This window comes from Coturnix japonica, chromosome 1 (assembly GCF_001577835.2).
Source record: "Coturnix japonica isolate 7356 chromosome 1, Coturnix japonica 2.1, whole genome shotgun sequence".
Lineage (NCBI taxonomy): Eukaryota > Metazoa > Chordata > Aves > Galliformes > Phasianidae > Coturnix > Coturnix japonica.
The window spans coordinates 128,366,851-128,387,503 of record NC_029516.1 but is presented as its reverse complement, the minus strand read 5'-3'; positions in this window follow the sequence as shown (position 1 = coordinate 128,387,503).

The following is a 20,653-nucleotide window of genomic DNA, read 5'->3' as shown; positions in this document are numbered from 1 at the left end:
TGGTAAATATTTTTAGCAACAGGAGAACTGTGGAATTAGACTTGAATAATTTTTGGGGACTGTTTTGATAACTGTTTTTTACTTTTGTAGTTTTTGTCATGGGTTGGCTTTTTAAACTAGTCATATGTGAGAAGTGAAGAAGTAGCAAGAGCAGAAAAAAAACATAATCTCTTAAAATTCACATTACTGAAAATGATCTCCAAGCCTTCTACATTTCAACAACTGTTTCCTCATTAAATTAGCTATGCAAGTGAGTGTCTTCTTGCAGTGCACCCAATCTTTTAAAAATATGAACTAATAGTGAGATTCAGGATCTATAGAAAAAAGATTTGAAGAAAGTAAGACACAAATAATATTAATTCCTAGAAACAATGTTCAGAGTCTTAAGCTGAAGATGAAGAATGATGTCATTGTGTTAAAGCTCAGGAGAGTTATTCCAAATGAATGACCAACAAAGAAGTCTCAAATGTTTTACAGCATACTAATTGTTTGGACCACACAGGTAAAAGGAGGAGAAGATTCTTTGGAAAGTGTTAGACATCATATGGTCATAAAATATGAGCATATCTCCTAATTTTCAGTCGAAGATAAAAGGAAAGATGTTTCACTCAAGTTGTATATAAATGGTAGAAATCAAGCTGAAACTGATAATTTTTTAATAAACAAAATAACAGAAAATAAAATGGTGAATTTAATAATTTGGGAAATCTGTTCTTGGTCCAAGACTGGCACAGATCTTTCAGAACTAATGAAGGATTACCTACAGTGTCATAGAATTAGATGTTTTCCAGTGCATTGAGGAAGATGTTTGCTGACTATACATCGCATCATGATTGGAAGGAAATATCTGGTGATTTTGTAAGAGCTGGGTAACTCCTTTGGGAAATTATTTAAAATAATTTTAAAATTTTAATTTTAATTTTAAAATACCATTTAGGCTCATTAATTCAAGGGTACAGTGCAAAAAATCTGAATGGCTATTAAACAACTTAGTACAATGCACTTGACTTAAAAAAATTGTCCTGGAAGATTCAAAAGACCTATTTGTAGTGCTGAGAGAGTCAATACTGTAGCACAATTCAGGATGATTTATTAGGATCACAATTTCTAAGGCTTATGCACAGAACGATAAAAAATACAGTACTGACACAGAGAAAGCTTTCTGAGACAGAGACAATTAGCCCAGTAGAAACTGGAAAAAAAAAAGAAAAAAAAGAAAAAAAGAAAATAGGTCAGGAATGGCAAGAAAGCTACACAGTCTTCTTCTTTTGGAGAGAGAGAATAAGCGGTCTCTGAAAATGAATGTGCTGACATCTCCCATGAAAAACAATTATTTCCTCTGTCTTAGGGTTATATGTTATAGCTGTGCTAAAGGACACCAAAGTGGGGGAAATAGCTGAACTTATCCAGGAATGACACTATTTTTTTCCTTAAGGTCGGTGGGAACACTTTTGGCAAAGATAACAAGATATCCTTTTGGCTACTGGGAATACATGATCCAGAAAGCACTTGCACAGCTTTATTTGGGAACTGTGAACTTAGGAGAAAGAATGCAGTAAGGTAGTAAGGAGAGAAGTAAGAAAACCACAGTTTTTCAGTGTCAGAGAGGTGTATTTTCATAAAAATCAATGGAAACAGAAAACAAAACTCTTGGAATTCTTTAGCTGGGTATCCCACAATTATTTATTTATTCTTTTATTTCTGTGTTCATTTTTACATCTTCTCTAACTCAGTTGCAGATAGAATGCATTTCCATTAAAAAGGCAAATAAAACCTCAAACACAACAGGTATCGTATCAAACAAATGACAACGTCTTCCATATAGGACATATATTGGTATTAGGTCCAGCGGGAAACAACAACCACAGCAACAACAAATAATAACAACAGCAACAAAAAAGAGGGTTAGATTTGTGAACTGGTTATAGGACAAGATTTCAGGAATAAAGGAATAATTTGTCCACAGGCAGAGGCTTGTAATGGTTGGACTTGATGACCTTAGAGGCCTTTTCCAGTCTAAATGATTCTATCAACATTCATGCCCTGCAGACTCCTAACAGTGTGTTGGAAATGATACTGTGTACCTGTGAATGATTTCCTTATTGTTATCTCAGGGCAAAAATTTCCTCATTGTTATCTCAGGGCAAAAAATTATGCAAAAATGGTCTGATTTTCAGATATATTTAACAGAAGCACCTTGCACCAAAACCAGTGATAAATGCCAAACTTCTGCTCAGAGCTGTGGGTACTCAATGTCAATTAAAAACCATGTCACTTTTTCAAGGGTGCTTATGTACTGATGTGGATCCTTGACTTCAGATATCCAGGTTTAAAAATTTTGAGCTTAATAAGATTTACAATGCAAAGCAGCCAACGAAGAATTTATCTCTACTTCTCACTGCCTTTCATTGCTGTTGCTAAAGGAAAGCGGTGCCAGCTATCTCTCTAAGCAGTTAAGATTATGATGAGCTGCAGTAGTTTAGTAAGTTCTTTCTCACTCATTTTACAACATACAATAAAGTATGTCTAGCAATGTTTTACTGCTTTGTTCTCGGGAATATACTTACATAATTTGTATGATAATTTCATTAGGAATGCTACAGGTCAAGGATCATCATTAAACTGGCAGAAGTCAATGGACCAAGTTCTTCTGTTAATTGCATGTATGAAAACTTATTAGGAACAGCGATACTGTAAGGATGTGGCTGAGATAAAAATATATCCCTTTATCTGTCTAACAAATGCTTATTAGGGAGATTAAGAGCAAAAGATTTTTGTCTTCTGTGCAGTCAGTTGCAGGCGACTTTGAAAAAGCTCAGAGCTCTTGATTTTTCTACTGAGAGGCCTATAGTAGGTCTTAGACCTACTGTAATTTATATTATTATTTTTCCATGCATGCACAGACTGTAGTGTATATCATGGATGTCTTCAGAAAGAGAAAAAAGTTAAATCAGAAAGCAAAAGTGTCTTGTTGTTTAAACAGGTTCAGCTTTGAACAACTGTTCTGATTCTAACCAAAGTTCCTTTTTCTTGGAACATGTGCACTAAGATGTCCCCAGCTCCACAGTTAAACTGGTGTTTGGGAGCCAGTATCAATATGTAAGCCCTCAGCCTCCCATTTCCTAGGCTTTGCACCTGTGACATTGCAGCAGTATCAATTGCACACAGTAATAGCTGAACATAGGCTCTGTCTGAGCTCTAAGGAGAATGATGTAAGTATTTCTGACAAGTGAGGAAAGATGAGACAAAATCCACTGTAAGTGCCTACATAAGACAGCCAGAATCTTCTGGGAGCTTCAGATAGAGTCCTGATGCTTGTTGTCTTACTGAGTTAGCCACAAATAAAATAACTTGATACATAGCTATTTTAGAGACTGGTGATTAAAGGAGACTGAAGAAATAGTATAGGCTCATAGAACTCACAGGCAGAGAAAAGCCTCACTGTGTCTCACCACAAAAATACAGGAAGACCTAGGTGACTAGCTGACAAGTCCTCATGTCTGATCTGCTCAATACAGAACTAACTCTGCAAAAGTTTAGGGGATTTTGGTTCTCATATTTGCATATTTTAACCCCATACTACACCAAAAAAATTATAACTATAAGAATCTGTGGTGAACTGCATACATATTAGCATAAAATATAATAAAGTATTAACACAAAATAGCATATTTTCAATATGGTAATGTCTCTTGTTACAGCCTCCCTGCCGTGACAGTGCCAGACTCACTACAGTATGTTTTACGATCTCTTGCTTGTAACAGGGACCCTCAGATTGAGCATTATTTTCCTACTGTGATTATAAGTGTCAAAAAACCCTTTCTTGCACAACTGCTTCCTAAATAGTTGCTAACTTGGAACCACTGTATTGTTGCATGGAGTTGTCCAATATGAGATCCATGTCTTCATAAATTTCCTTTTAGCCTGTTTCTCCAGCTTGTCCAGGTCCTTCCAGATAGCCACACGTTACCTGCCCCTGCCAATTTGGCTTCACGTGCAAAGCTGCAGAGCCTACACTGCCATCCTGTTTGTTAATGAAGGCATTAAGCAGGTTTTGTCTCCTAGCAATACCACTTTTTAGTCTGCCAGCTGGACTTTGCACAACTGCTCATAACCTTGAGCCCAGCAGTTCAGCCAGCTGCCCTCCCACTTTATTGTTCATTTATCCAGCTCATATCTTACTAATTTGATTATATAGATAATATGAAGCCTGCATACAAAGCCTTGCTAAAGTCAAGATATGTAACATCCCTTACCCACCTTTTTCCACAGATACAGCCACTTATCACAGAACACAATCAGACTGATCAAATGTGACTTTTCCTTGGAACATTCATGTTGGCTCTTTGCAGTCACTTTACCCTTTGTATGACTGCAAGCTTTTTCTAAGAGGAATTGGTCCATCCCCATTGCCGGAGCTGAAGTGAAGCTGACTGCCCTCTAATTCCTGGATCCTGTTTCTTGCCCTAAATATGAGCCTTGTGGCTGTTTGCACTCACTGGGAACAGAATGGCTTGATTTCTGGAGCCTCATGAAGGCATTAGAGAGAGGTCAGTTGGATGATTCCCATCTGGTCCCATTGACTTATGAACATCTGAGAGAGATAAGTATTCCCTGCCTCTTTTTCTCCTTGCTGCTTCATTGCCACAGGCTGCTAAGAGGCTCAGGGTGCTGTGAGGCCTGTGGACAAGCCTGAGCAGTGAATACTGAGGTAAGAAAGGTTTTGAGGAACTCACGCTTTTCCCTGGCACTTGTCACTGGGACCTCTGTCCCACTGAACAAAGGTTAGAATCATGATCTCCCTGGACTTTCTTTTCCTTCTATTGTCCTAACTGAATGCTATTTTTTTTTTTCTTCCTTTTTCACACTGTATTTTCTATCTAGATCTTCCACGTAATGATCACTTAATGAATCTCTTCTGTCCCATGCACTACCCTAATGTAAAAAAGGATGTTTAGTTTTCGCAGAATAAAGTTCATAGAGTAGGAACATGAAGACTAATCATAACATTCTCCCAACCCGCATGAGACTATGATATGATATGATATAACTATGTACCTGATTTTCTACAAGATATAGCAAGAAGCAAATCCCATCTAAGGATGAGTGGGATTTTCTCAGCAGAGAGAGCTCTTTAGGTAGTGAACAATTATCATACCTGTATTTCTGCAACCTACCTGACTTTAACATCACATAAGTTGACATAAGAAGCATGAACTGGGAGTAATGGCCATAAGTGCATTGAACTAGCTGCAAAAAAAAACCAAAACAGGAGTGGAAGTTCTTGCCAGACATGGCAGTATTTTATAAATGTAATTATTTTTATGTTATGAGATGTGCTGAGACCATTCATTTACTTCATATAATCCTGCAATGTCAACAGGACTAAACTTCAGTAAATAAAAGCTTCAACTTCTGTACCAAATGCAAGTATTCCTTCTACAATATTGCCCTTCAAGTAGTAACCTTTTGTTCAGAGTTTATTGGGTAATAAATTCCAAGCATTATGTTTACAGAGTTATATAGACAGCCAGCGTTTTGCTTTGCAGTTTCTGTAGATACATCTGCATCAACCTTGTAGAGTGATGCAGGCTTCATGCTGTATGGTACACAATGACTCACGTTCCTATGCCTCAAGGCTGGCCCAACCCTAGATTTCTGTCTTGCATTTTTCACTGCTTGAACTTAACCCTGGGTATCCAATAGGCTTTATGGTCTTATGCTATTATCATCATCATCTTTGTTTGAATTTTCATTTCAGTGTGTCTGAAATAATGAAAGTAGCTGCATTTTTACATTAAGTTAGTAATACCATAGCATGAAATGAAATATGTATGTTTTATGAGCACACATGATTTCACAGGTGAAAATAACTCTAAAATTTCCATGACAATGAGTGACCAGGTTTGAAATTAGTGTGGAAATGTAGTTCCTTAGTGATAAATACAGTTTTCTTTTGATATCAGAATTTGCTTTCATTTGTGATAATTTCAGGATCCTTCTATGTTGCACTTGATACTATTTTCCTTTCAAATGTAGTTTTTTGGAATACTTCTACAGCTTTTATTAGTGGTGATGGTTTTCAAATGCCATCAGCTGCTTAATATTTAACGTGCCTTCTGATGTCTTTAACCTTAGAGGTTATCAGATTAGATATTCATTTCCTGCAGGGTGGAGAAAGAAATGGAAAATTGGTATGGCTGATATTACGAATGCATTCTGAGTTTTCATTAAGGCATTATCTTTAATTACTTGGGAAATTCAAAAGGTACTGTTAACAATTACTTGTACATTATTACCAGGGTAAGAATATTTGCAAAATATTATTTCTTTCAGAAACTTATACTGCCTTATCTACTGCATACTGCAAAGACGTGGCCAGCAACATTTCTGCCAATGCAAGACTTTGGGAAAAATGTCTGTATGTAAATGTATAGTTACTTATTTTATGTTAACTTGGTTCTTCATAGCTAAGAATTAATCAAGGCTGCAAAGCTATGTGAGAGCAATAGTTTCTTTCCATTTGGAAAGAAACTATAAGAAACTTAGACTTAAACTAAAAGAAACTTATTTGTAAGGCCTTATGTGTAGTTATATACAGATATAGCTGATTGTGGAATTAATGCCCCTTAAGATCTGCTTACTTTTCTTTTTTAATCTTTAATTTCCTTTGTGAGCATTTCATTGTAATATATTTATAAAGAAATTATTTCTACTGAAGCAAGAAACCGACAGTGCTGACTCTGTGACTTTCTGTCAGGAAGGCAGAATGGCGTATAGCAAACATTTATTTAAGATCTGCATGAATCTCCCATGAGGACCTTGACAAGCAATGGGAACAGATAATTTAGGTATGCTTTATTTTTAATTTCTTCACAGAAAGCTGAAATCTAAGTGCATTGTTGACAGAAGGGGATTTCCAGAAGATGCTTGCCTTTGATCTCCTGCCATGCAGTGCAGTAGAAGTTATCAAGTGTTCACAGGGCTGATAGAACAAAATTTGCCCTCTGAATGCTCTTATCCATCAGACCATGTCCCATATCTGTAATAGCTGTCACAGTTTTCTCACCAAGTTATCTCCATTTGAAGGAGAGCAGGTGTTATTTCTAGCACTCCTTCATGGCCTGGCATCAGCAGTCTCTCACTGTCACCGCAGGACTGTGGCAGTGCTCCAATCTGCACATTTCCCACAAACACCGGATGGCAGGGATCTAGGGATTAACAAAAGAGCCCACACCTACTTTGCTGAACATAACTATGGCACTTAGGCACTTAGTTCCACCTACCTATATTCTTTTAAATCTGTTTCTAACAGAAATGTTAGACTTCAAACGAACACAGACTTTGAGTTTATTTTTCACTTCCTTTGGGCATAGTGTGGTTGCATGAAAATTGTGTCCATAGCAAATGAAAAAGCACTCCCTTTTCAATGCTTTTTTCAAAACACTGACAACAGATGGCTCTCTCCATGCTTCGTGCCTCTTCGCACTTTACGTGAATTGCCTTAAACATTTGAATCTGTCACATACAGAAAAACAGCTCTCTGCTTTAACACGGCTTTCATATCTTGGAGATATCGGGGGATGCTACAAGACAGTAGTTCTGAGCAATTCCTTATGCTGTGGTAGCCCTATGATGTAATCACTGTTTAAATATATATATATATATATATATATACACACACACACACACACACACACATATATATATATGTATATATATATATACATATATAAAATCTGTTGTTGCTACAGAAAATACTTTGTCTAAGGCCAGTTATACATCTGTATCATGTGACTACTAGTTCACTAATAGTGACCATCTAAAAGGAAGATCCATCTCTATTTCATTTTTCTAGCTCAAACAGATCAGAGAAGCATCCAGACTCATGACGACCCCATTCTGCTAGCTAGAGTGAAAACATGTAGGAAACCCTGATTCTTCTCCAGGTAACTGTAGACAGTTCCAGATAACTTAGGTTTACAATTTAAAGTTCCTTTTTATCTGTTTTAACTGAACAATATTACAACTTATTTTAGTCTAAAACAAAATAGAAAATTTGCAACAGTCATCTTTAGACTTATGAGCCTAAAAAGCAGGTTTTTAATTTTTGAATTTTCCATTTCTCTACTTTCTACTCACACACATGTTTTTAAATCTCTGGAGCTTCTCAGTGAATATAGATCACTGACTGAGATCTTGAGCAGTGCAAATAATGCTTAGTGCATCTAATTGTTTTCAGCAATTAAGTTTGTTTTTTCTACAGAGTGGGATTTCAAAGAATGAAAAGTGTCTAGCAACATTTTTTTCTTTAAATTAATATGATGTTGAAAGATTTTCCCAGTGACTTATGAAGGAATCTGTGTTACTGATTCTTCATCCTCAATCAGTTATTGTCCCAACACAACTTAAATGGCAAGATTCAGCATCCTAAGTCAGAAAGAGGATAGTTATGGAAGTGATTTGTAATCGCCTACATAATTGTAACACATAAATTTGAGATTTCTAGCAACAATATACTGTCACACATCAAAATACAGAAAGAAATGCAGAATCATTATGAGTCGCTGTTATGGTTTTGAGTTGCAAAAATTAGTAGCGCTAAGAGTTTTTGGAGTGCTTTTTATTTATTTCTTTTTCCTTCAGAGACTTTTCTTCCTCCATTTACTTCATGGGCAATTGAACAAAATACTGAAGGAAGCAATTATTTCAGCTATTGTGCAAAGATGAATGGCAGCAGTATTACCATCACCTTCTTGAGATATATTTTAAAAGTACAGAGAAGTAAATTAATAGAAAATAAAATAACTTCAATGTCTACCTGTAGGATTCTTGTTTTTTTTTTTTTGCGTGTGTGTGTCTGAGTATCATATTTCCACACAGCAGTAATATTAAGTGTACTGCTTTCTGCATTGATTTACAGTTGATTAGTTTATTTCAACCTGCCACTTCCTTCTACAATCCAGAAGATTGTTGCTAGGAATCCCATGCTCTGTTACCTTGCTCTCCTGCTCTGTCACATATGGAGCTCACGTAGTGACCTTGGCATTCCCATCTTCCTGAGCCAGCCCTAGTTTGTTTGTGGGTGTAGTCCTAAATGAGTTGTCATGTAGATCAAGGAAACATCTGACTAAACAGTAAATTGAAGCCAGCTCCTAAATGAGTTCTCAAAGCATTTTCCTAACCTTTACTTGTTTTTGCATAAAATGTCCAGGCGGACCATGTTGCCACATCATCTTTTTTTTGCAAGAAAGTAAAGAATGGCACTGGGATAGGGGTGATGACACAGGAATTAACTTGATATATCACATGATCTTCTTTGAAATATATGTTTCTGCCTGAAGAACTGTGCATTAGAATGAGGCGCACCATGGCCTTATGTGCCCACTTAAACAAATAATTGATATCTCAAGCTTCCTGTAATTGAGTATTCTACTGATAGTAAGGACTATAAGTGATGATATAAGCAATGCAATCAAACATGATGAAAGGTAATGAAATCCTGCACTTTGTCTTACTAGACTTGCTTACTTTATTATGATGTCTTCAGCAGGACTGGAAGCGTAAGCTGCCCACTCTGACATTTGTAAACTGTGGTATTACACAAATAGGCGGCATCTTAAAAACAGGCAGAAAAAGCACCAGTCCAGCCCTAAAGAATCCTGTTGATGCTGTATGGTGGGGAAAAAGAATTTGTGATGATGCTTTCATTACAGTAAGGAAGTCCATTTCAAAGTAGTTCCTTTTACAGTAATAGAGACCAGAAGTAATAGAGGCCTGCAGTAGAGTCATCAACTGGTAATCCCAATTTCTAACTGCAACATTTTTGTTGGGAGAAGACAAGGAAGTTAAACTTAGCTTTCTAATCCGATAAAAAAAATAAAGGAACAAACCATATTGGGGTTGAACACTTTCCAGATAAGAGCTATACAAGCAGATTTTCTTTTTATTTTTCTTCAAGAAAGTACATATCTTTCCTGCCCTTTCATCCATTTCTGCTTTCCTGTATCTCCTTCATTTTAATCAGTGAAGAACAACAACAAAAAAGTATATCTCTTGCCTAAGTATATGGTTTTTTTGTTGTTTTTTTTTTTTTTCCTTTTCATCCTGAAAAGGATGGCTGTTAAGAGAGAAAAACTATTCTTTTGAAATCAGATGGTTGAAGTGCTTTAATTTAAACTCTCATGATTAAGGATGCACAATTTAAAATTTGAGGGTAAATGAGGCTGGCATTCGAGAAAAACTCAAAGCAATTGAACTTGGGTTCAATTATTTTCTTATTGTCATCCTAGAGAAGAGCACCTGGGTTACCAAAATAGCAAATAGCAGAGGAAGTTTGTTGCATACCATAGGAAATATTAAGAGATAAGTAAAAGAAAAGATAGCTTCCAGTCTCAGTCATGCCAGTGCTAGAAAAAGATTTACTAAGAAAGATTTAATCCCACTACCTTTTTTGTTCTTTAATCGTTTTTGTTGTTCCCATGATGGGGAGCAGTTGTATTATAGCCAATTTAGGCCCAAAATATGACCTCATCTAATTCTCAATACAGACTGCCATTTATTTATGAGGGAGGTATCAGGAACTGGAATATCACTGGAAATCCACATTCTTATTATTTGATGATTCATTTTATCCTTAAGTGAACAAAATTTAAAAGAATTACCAGGTGACAAAAGCCATAGATCAAAAACATGTTTATTTTACCTCTAACTAAACAATATCTCTTTCTAGAGGCTTTCATTGCACCCTTGTCTCCCTCTCTGCACTATCTGTGGCATGAGGATCTTTCCCTAGGAAAACTAGTTCCCTCAGGACTAAAAACCTGAGTATACATTACATGTCTGAAGCAGGCACATTTTACTTAGCCAATGTGAATTTTCAGTGACATCTAGCTTATGCATATATTTTATGTGCGTGCCTGTATGTCTATATATCTGAATATTATGTACACACATATGGTAATATCTAATTAACATGAAGAACTCTTTAGTAAAGATGTTAAGCCTTATAAAGGTGCAACATATATATCAAGAGCCAAATTAGAAAAGGTTTTTGCCATTTAAATTGCCAAGATAAATACAACACAATTGAAGCAAACTTGTCCCTCTAGGCATTTATGAGCCCATGCCTGGGAGCTCTTAGAAGTGAACTTAGCACCAGTTGTATCTTATTTAACTTGGCCATTTAAAGGACTAACCCCTTAGCAACTTGGCTCACAATGACCTTATCACACCTTTAAATGACTGACCTTCCCCTCTCAGCTTTCCCTCATTTAGTGCACACTGAAAGTTTTTGATCAGATCTGATTTACATTATTTTGGCCAATTAGTATGAAGGACAAAAACAAGATCTCTAAAGAACATGTCTGAACATAAAATATAATTAGATTGAAATGGACCTGTTCACGTTCTTTTTGCCTTAGCTCAGAATATGAACATTAAGTGCTAGCCGTCTTTTTTTGCCTGCTTGCTGTGCCACCCTGAGGAGCTTTCCTCAAAGCCTGACCGTGCTCTTGTGCAGGGATGGTACTCTGCTCTGAAAGAAGGATACTCCCTCTGCTTTGGGAGAGGCTGTTTGCTCTGCACAGAGGGAGCAGGCTTTGACTGGAGACTGTCATATGACAGGACATGCATGTGGTACAGGCATACTGTTAAAGTAATGAGGGGGTTCAGGCTCTTCACTTTCTGGTAAATCCATGCTTGAATGATACTAAATTAGAGTATGGGTATCCCATTGAAAAGTAGCAATGATTGCTACTAATTTGAAGAAAGAACATTTTTGAAAAGGATGTGTTTTCTTTTTAAACATAAAATTGCTGTTTCTGTACAAGACACAAGAAATGGAACTCCATGTTACGCATGATCCTTCACAGATCATGCATATTTAAAGATACTCCCACATAGACTCCTATTGCTTGAGTCAGCAAAATCAGAATCAATGACAATGAAATTAGATAGAAATTTTGTGTTGCAATCTTTGTAGATTATTACCTATGAGAATTAAATACTCAGAACTCACAGTAATGACAGCAATATAAAGGTTTGGACAGATTAGATAGAAAGGACATAAAATTACTTCCCTGAGGTGCTTATGTCATCACGTATATGGACTCATGCCATCTATGGACCTAGCGTGAGATTCTAACCTGTGCAATAAAATCTCTGGAAGAGACACCACTTAAGATGAAGCGGGGATGAAGCTGCCTGAGTAGCACAGGAAAAGCAGGGAAATATAGCCCCCAAGAGCACTGAGGTGGATAAAGGCAGATTTTTGTGTGTGTGTGTGAGGAGAAGGGAGCAAGTATCTCATCCATCTTCTTGGCTATTCAACATGATCTGTGTGCAGAATGTCCTTAGGCCTATATTTTAGCGCCTCTTCCTGTAATAATGTGGATGGGAAAAGAAAGGTGGAATAAGGTCAGCCAGCAATGACATGTAACTTACAATACATGTAAGTAATTTCTGCCTTCTCCAAACCTCTCATTGGGGGAATACAAGAAAGACTGTACAGAGCAGCAGCTGTGGAGCAAGATAAACAGCATGAGAACCACGGACACTGCTAGAAGAAGAAAGAACAGCTTGTGGCTCTGATTGGATAAGTGCCCGAATGGATGGTTGAAGAGTGTTTGTGGAATGTTCTGTCGACATGAAGGGGCGAATGGGAAAGCTAGGAAAAGAAAATTTGTGAAGGTATATAAGTGATGTGATTACTTGTAATAAATTATTTGGATCATTCACATCTGAGTCCGTGCCACAGATGCAGCATCTCATGTTAATTTAGGCCTTGTTTATACATGATTTAATCCATTGTGCAGCTAGCCATGGTCCTAGGGCTTTGAGGGTTATCTCTGTTTCTTAATTAAAAGTGTTAAAATCTCATTGCATTTTGTAATCGCAATGTTGTTAATAGCTAGGTACAGTTCAAAAATTCATTAAAAACGCAAGGGTTATGGTAGGAAAAAGCAGCTGGTACTGTTTAACTTCATCTCCTCTTACCGTCTATTCTTTCCTGAAATCAAACAAATTTTTTACTGCTATGAAGTTATAAGAGTATAGGGTGAGAATAGACTATCCTCTGATTAATAACTGTCTTGTGTTCTAAAAAGAGGTGTTTTGTGAGGCACTTGAAGAATATCAGTTCTACTTGTCAAAATGTTTTATTGCACATATAATACATCACAGCAGCAAGCAGAAGAGGTAAGAGTACTACTAGTGCTGTAAGTTCCTATTATAGAGGAAAATCAGCTAATCAAACTTTCAGAGGTACTAAGCAGATACCCCAAGCACTGCAAGGTGAGACAAAAGGCAGCTCCTTCCAGTCTTACCTGGGGTTAGGAGAGAAATGATCTTTCTGTCCTCAAACCTTCAGTTCTGAAAATGTAAAGATGTAGGGACTAACAGGTAAATAAGATCAATACCACCAAGTATTAGGAAGATTCAGTTCTTTTATCTTTCAATATCTTTTTATCTATCAATATCTTTTTAGCTACAATAGATGAAAAAAATGCAGAAGGAAAATGTCCTACAGCTGCTATTAGATCACTTGAAGCTGTACTGTCAAGAAGACATAGAGAACATTGCACTTCTTGATCTAAGTAGGATCTGAAAACATGATTAGTGATCAAATAAGGATGTCTATTGTTTAAAAGTACTATACCAGAGCTAAATATCCTTGATTCCCTTCTGTGGTCAAGAGTGACATACAGAGATCCCATTATTCTTAAAGATACTTATAATAAATGAGATGAACTACATTTTAAGAACTGACTTTTTTTCCCTTGATCATAAAGGAGATTAGATCAAATACAGATAGTAGTTTCCCTTGCATACATATTATCCATAAACTGGAAACCTGGGCTTTAGGTTTGAAATGGAAGTGTTTTAGTGGACAGGCAGGTAGTTATGATCTATACACTGCATTTCAGAGAAGAGAAATATTAGCAGTGTGGGCATGAGCTGCCATGTGCTCTGTGTAAAGTCAAAAAAATTGCCCCTTTATAGTCAGGTCGTGATCTTGTTTCCAGCAAAGTCCTAGGATGTATTGTCTGATGATGCCTCCCATAAGGAGGAAAATGAGGATCTTCCTTGATGCCAGGGATGTGTCCACCCATCAGGATACTCTGCAGCACAGGGTGAGCAGCCCTGGGGCTGTGACTTCTTGCAAGTGTTGGGTGTTTTTGTTCAAAATAACCAACATGACATGTTGGCCAAGGACGTATCCAGGAGACTAGTAATACTCTGAATGCTTGTATCCCCTTGGTCATTGAGCTGACAATTTTATTGGGGAAGGTAAATAAAGAACTTTTAATAGGAGCACATACAGTCTGACAATATGCCATCAGCATACCCTGTAGCTATGTAGTTGAGAGCTAAAAATTAAACCAATTAAATTCTGGTCTTAAACTCCACCTTCATATCTCTGATGTCAGATTTTGAGAACAAGATATACAAAGAAGCAATAACTTTTTCACACATTCTTTGATAGGTAATATTTCTGGTCTTTATTTTTTATTTTTTTGAACATGTGCTTGTATGTGCTGCTGTGCAGTGAATCTCAGTGTGATCTCCGGGGTAAATTATGCAAAATTAAATTCTGGAGCTCAGTTCTCCTTGCTCCCATCATACATAAGGTTAAATGATGATATTTTCACATTTCTTTGAAAAGCATTTCACATAATTTCAGAAGCTTAGTTTTAGGACATAGAGTGAAAAATAGAGGCAAACAAAATAATTTGGGCTTCTCAGGAGGAAGAAATAATAAATGCAGTAGGATGGGAAGCTTTCTCTCTTGGAAGAGTAAGCAAAGGTTTGATACCAGTTTAAGTCCACAGTTCTCGGGGGTTCCACGAGGTAGAATAAAGAAATTCAACAGCCAGAAAAAAAAAATCCTATCCTAAAAAATTTTTATTATAACACTTCAAGCAACATAGTACTTACTCTCACTGAGGCCAGTATTTCAAGATATTGGTTAGCTTTTAAGATCTAAAACTAGTCTAAAATATGAATTTACAAATTGCCATCCACTAAGCAAGGCTACACAAAAATAAGATCTGTGTAGGTTCAAAATCATCATTAGGGATAAAAGAATGAGTAAGTTATTTGTGCAGGCCACAACCTGTGAGAACAGTAAGATGTTATTAAAATATTTTATATTTGCTTAGGTTGCTTTATAAGTGTTGCCCTACAAATACACCGATTACATTTACAGCAATTGTATTACAGTGCTGCTTAATAACAGTGACAGTGGAGAGCAAAATTATTCATCCTTTTTGACAAGCCTATTCCTGAAGATGCTCAGTCTTCTGCATAAACTCGGTAAAACAGTGCATTAGTTGAAACTGCTTAATGCATATCTCACCTTTTCTGACTCAAATTAAACAGTCAAACTAATAGCAGTCTGAGCACAGTACTGCAGTTGGTTAAAACAAATTCTGCTTGAAAGTAACAGAACAAACCTGATTGAAGTGCTTGTTTGAAAGAACAAAATTAAACAAATTTTGGTATAGCTGAGGGCATGGAATGAAAGGGAAAATAAATTATTTTCCTGTGTTTCTTTACAGTTTAGTAACTGCCCATTGCTTGCTTGTACATCCAAAGTGCATATCTTCTGGTTGAACTGCTGTTTCTTATCGCCTGAAATTAATCTGATAAGAAAACCCACTTTTATCTTCAGCGTTGTAAAGTCAAGACTCTGGTAAAAGTGTATGGCACACCCTATTTGATTTCAGTATGCACTTAAAGACAGAAGGAACATTAAGATCCAGGTTGATCTCTACTGTTAAAGGGTACTATTTCAAGAAGAAAAGTTACGTGGCGGCAGACTGAAAAGTATTCCTTCTTCTACTGTACTCAGTATCAGTAAGAAAGGGCATTACAGAACTTTTTCCTCCTACTAAATTTTAGACTTCTTCTTGGCCGGACTGCATTCCTTAAATTTATGTTTCTCTTTTTCTTTTGTGTTATGCATTCACTTTTGTTTCTGTCTGCTCATGTTTCTGCTTCAGTCAACAGTTACAGTAGTTGCTCAGCTCTTACCCACCCTTCTGTTATCTCTCTCTCATTTATTTGCTTTCTTTACAGTGTCATGCGTGCAAGTATCTACTTATGCACTGAAATGTGTATTACTACAAGAGATAAAACCTTTTCATGACAGCGCACTGACAGTGATCTACCCAATCTACTTGTACTTAGAACGGAGGAGTACTCCTGTGAGAAGCACACACCTCTCTGACCATACATAGGCCGTTCTGTTGTTACATGTCGCACAATATGTGGTGTTATCTATCAAATGCTGACAAAGGGTTGGTATGTACAGTGATGCCTTTCTGGATGTAGTATGTTTTGTAGAAACGCAAGTAAACATTGTCAGTAATGGGACTACGAGATGCAGAAACGTTTCAATCTGAAGTGAATGCAGTGACAAGGAAGATTTTCCCATTATATATATATACTGCTAAAGGAAAGAGTACTAGGGTCTGATTCTTGTCTATGTTACAAGGGACTGGCCTCTGCCATTATGGATGGGTATCAGAAAACTAGACAGCAGTATGGATGACTTGCTTTCAGGCCACCTTTCCATTTAGCAGCACACTCTTATGCGATAGGTAACATCCACTGACAAAAATGAGCATTTAAGGAGAACTGTCAGGTCTGGGATTGTTGTTGATGCACATTGCTCTAGGATGCAGCTGTGTTTTGTGCTCATTGTCTGTGACTTTCTCCTCCCATCTGCCAGTTGAGCTGTACTCAACATTACTTATCCTGCTTCTTCTGTGTTAGCCCTAGGAGCAGAAAATGGTGTCTGTTCTGTCTCTTGAGAATCTTGAAATCTGGCAGTACTGCACCACTGATATTAAAGCGTTCTTCTACATGAATAAAACACATAACCTTGTAATAAATTTTGTTATTAAAGTCAAAATATACATGTTCTTCTGGCTAAGATCAGTTACTTTGGGGGTAGTCTGGAAGTAGTTTTCTGTACAGTCCTCTGTGCACTCTGCCTGTGGCCTACACACTATTCACTGTGCTCTTGGATCACATTCATTTCAGGCTTCAACTGAAAGGTAGGGATGTAAGCAGATGCACCACTTTCAGGGAAAGATATGCTACTTGGAGGCTTTTGAGAGCAGCCATCAAAGATGTGACATGGGGAATCCAGTCAAGAGTGGAGCAGTTAGGACAATTTGGGGCATAGTCTATGTGCTGAGAATGTTGAAATACACTGAGCACAAATGGAATTAAAAGAATTAAGAGCTTGAACTTTACCTAGGGAATTAAGAAATATGGCTCAAATCTTCTTAGACAGAAGGAAAAGTAGAACTCTTCTCACTCCACAGTAAAGGTTGATTGGCACTGAAAAGGTACACTGAAAAGGAGAGGGCAAAGGAGTAGAAAATGGGTCATCAACAAGAACTGGATGGAAAAAAACAACAACCAGACGGCATTTATCTGTTCATCTAGAACTCTGCTAGGTTTGCTGAGAAAATGACCATTAGATTGAGGTCCTGAAGAAAAGCAGAAGTTGGGACACCTTATTTCTAGGACCTGAGTGGGTGCTGGAGTAAACCTGTTCTCAATCTGAATGGCATTATAAAGGACATACTACCAGAGTCTGCATGTATCTGTTTCTTGAAATGCCTGATGAATTCCTTGGTAAAGCTGTAAATTGTTTCTGGAGTTCATGCTTTTTTGCTGAACAGTTTTGCATTAAATGCATTAAGTTTTGCAGATTTGCAAAGGAGTTTATGGATCTAACTGAGTATCCTCACTGCATCAATATTCCTTCTCTCTCTGTGTAGTCAAGATGCCCTTTCTCATTATGTACAGATGTGATTCCATATCATCTTATGTGTTTGAGTAACACATTTTTGAAAAGCATGCCTGAAGGCAGCACACAACCTCTAAACCCCTGTAGTCCTCTGTAGTTAAGCCCAAATGAGTCATGCAATACAATTAGCCTTCACAACATAGTAAAAATCGGAAATCTGCCTTTGAAAACTTAATAACTTAATTCGAAGGATCACTTTCATTCCTGCTCATAGCCATTAACTTATTTAAAAGTAAAAATATGTAACATTCAAACAGAAACATAAGTGGTACCAGGATAAAATTGATAAAAATAAAAAAATAATATAAAATAAAATAATAAATAAAGAATATTACATCAAAGAAATAATATTCTTATGGGATGTGCTGATTTTTTGTATTAATGGAGCCTGGATTCTACAGAGAGAGAAACTGTTTAAACTCAAGTATTTATTTCATTAAAGCTTAGTTTTCTATTAACATTATGAGTCAGAGCTACTATAGATCTACAAGGAAATAATAGCAGAAAAAGCACAGTCTTTACCTAGAATTCTTTGATCCCACTAAAATGAGATGGTTTTGAGTATTTAAAGAAAACAAAAAAGAGTTTGAGCATGTACTGCTACGTTTATAAGTAATTAAGTCAAGGACAAGACGAGGCTTGAGGATTGTCACAGGGCAGACCATGTCTGACCAGTCTGGTGGCCTTCTATGGTGGAATGATGATGTCAGACAAAAGAAGGGCAACTTATGTTGTCTACCTGGACTTGTGCAAGGCCTTTGCTGTGGTCCTGCAGTACATCCTTCTCTCAAAATTGGAAAGATATGGATTTGAAGGCTGGACTATTCAGTGAAGAAAGAATTGATTGGATGGTCAGACAGAGGGTTGTTGTTAATGGCTCTGTGTCCACAGAGTCGCAGAATCACACAGAATTGCAGGGGTTGGAAGGGACCTCTAGAGATCATCGAGTCCAACCCCCCTGCCAAAGCAGGCTCCCTACACCACATCACACAGGTAGGCGTCCAGGCGGGTCTTGAATATCTCCAGAGAAGGAGACTCCACCACCTCCCTGGGCAGCCTGTTCCAGTGCTCCGTCACCCTCACTGTAAAGAAGTTCTTCTGCACATTCATGCGGAACTTCCTATGCTGTACTTTCATCCCATTACCCCTAGTCCTATTCCCACGCACTACTGAAAAGAGACCAGACTCACCACTATGGCTCCCACACCTCAGGTATTATAAACCTGGATCAAGTCCCCTCTCAGCCTTCTTTTCTCAAGGCTAAACAGACCCAGTTCCCTAAGTCTCTCCTCATAGGGGAGATGCTCCAGGCCCTTCACCATCTTAGTGGCCCTCCTCTGGACTCTTTCCAAGAGATCCCTGTCTTTTTTGTACTGGGGACCCCAGAACTGGACACGATATTCCAGATGAGGCCTCACCAGGGCAGAGTAGAGGTCCAGATTAAGGATTGTCAAGAATGGTGTCTCCCAGGGGTCTATCTTAGGATCAGTGCTCTTTAACATCTTTATCAACAACATAGATGATGGAATCAAGTGCACCCTAAGCAAATTTGCTGGTGATACTAAACTGAGTGGTGCAGTTGACACAGGAGATGCTATCTGCAGGGACCTGGACAGACTTAAAAAGTGGGCATACAAGAACCTAATGAGGTTTAACAAGACCAGGTGCAAAATACTTCAATTAGGTTGAGGTGATCCGAGATTTGACTACAGACAAGAGAACTCACTGTGAGCAGCCTCATGGAGAAGGACTTGGCTGTCCTGATGGACCAAAACTGTAGATGAACTAGCATTGCCCTCTTGCCCTCTTCCAGCCCAGAAAGTGAACAGTATATTGGACTGCATCACTTTTTTTTTTTTTTTTTTTCCTATATCCTTGCTGGATATAAGAAAGAAGTCTTTTATAGTGAGGGTGGTGAGGCACTGGAATATGTTGCCTAGATATATGGTGGATGCCCCATCCCTGGAGACTTTCCAAGGGGAGGCTGGATCAGGCCCTGGGCAGCCTGATCTAGCTGTGGATGTTCCTGTTCATTGCAGAGGAGTCAGACTAGGTAACCTTTAAATATTCCTTCCAACTCTAAGGATTCTATAATTCTATGATTCTATGAAAATAAGGGTGGTCAGCAGGGACAGGGAGGTGATTGTACCCCTCTACTCTGCCCTTGTCAGGCCCCATCAGGAATACTGTGACCAGGTCTGAGGTCTTAGTAAAGGAAGGATGCAGGTCTGTAGCAGAAGGTCGTGAGGAGGGCCACAGAGATGATCAGAGGGCTGGAGTACTTTTCCTTTGAAGAAAGGTTGAGGGAGTTGGACTTGTTCAGCCTGGAGAAGACCTCTGAGAAGACCTCAATGAAGCCTTCCAGTACCTGTGGGAAGCTTAAAAGTAGGAGAAGGACCAACTTTTCATGTAATCTGATAGTGGTAGGAAAAGGGGGAATAGTTTTAAATTAAAAGAGGGGAGATTTATTTTAGCTATTAGGAGGAAATATTTTACTCAGAGGGTGGTAAGGCATTGGCATGGACTGCCCAGAGAAACTGTGGATACTGCATCTCTGGAGGAGTTCAAAGTCAGGTTGGATGGGATTCTAGGCAGCCTGATCTGGTGGTTGACAACTCTGCCTTTGGCAGGAGTGCTGGAACTAGGTGATGTTTAACATCCCCTCCAATGTAAGCCATTCTATTTTTTCTGTGACTGCCAGTGGTGTTTGCCTTCTTGAATCCTTCATGGCACTGCCTCATGCAGTCATGGTCAGGCTGATGAAGAGCGTGTAGTAGAAGTCATACTGAAATGTGATTATCCTGCTTGTCTGCAAAGAGAGTTTAG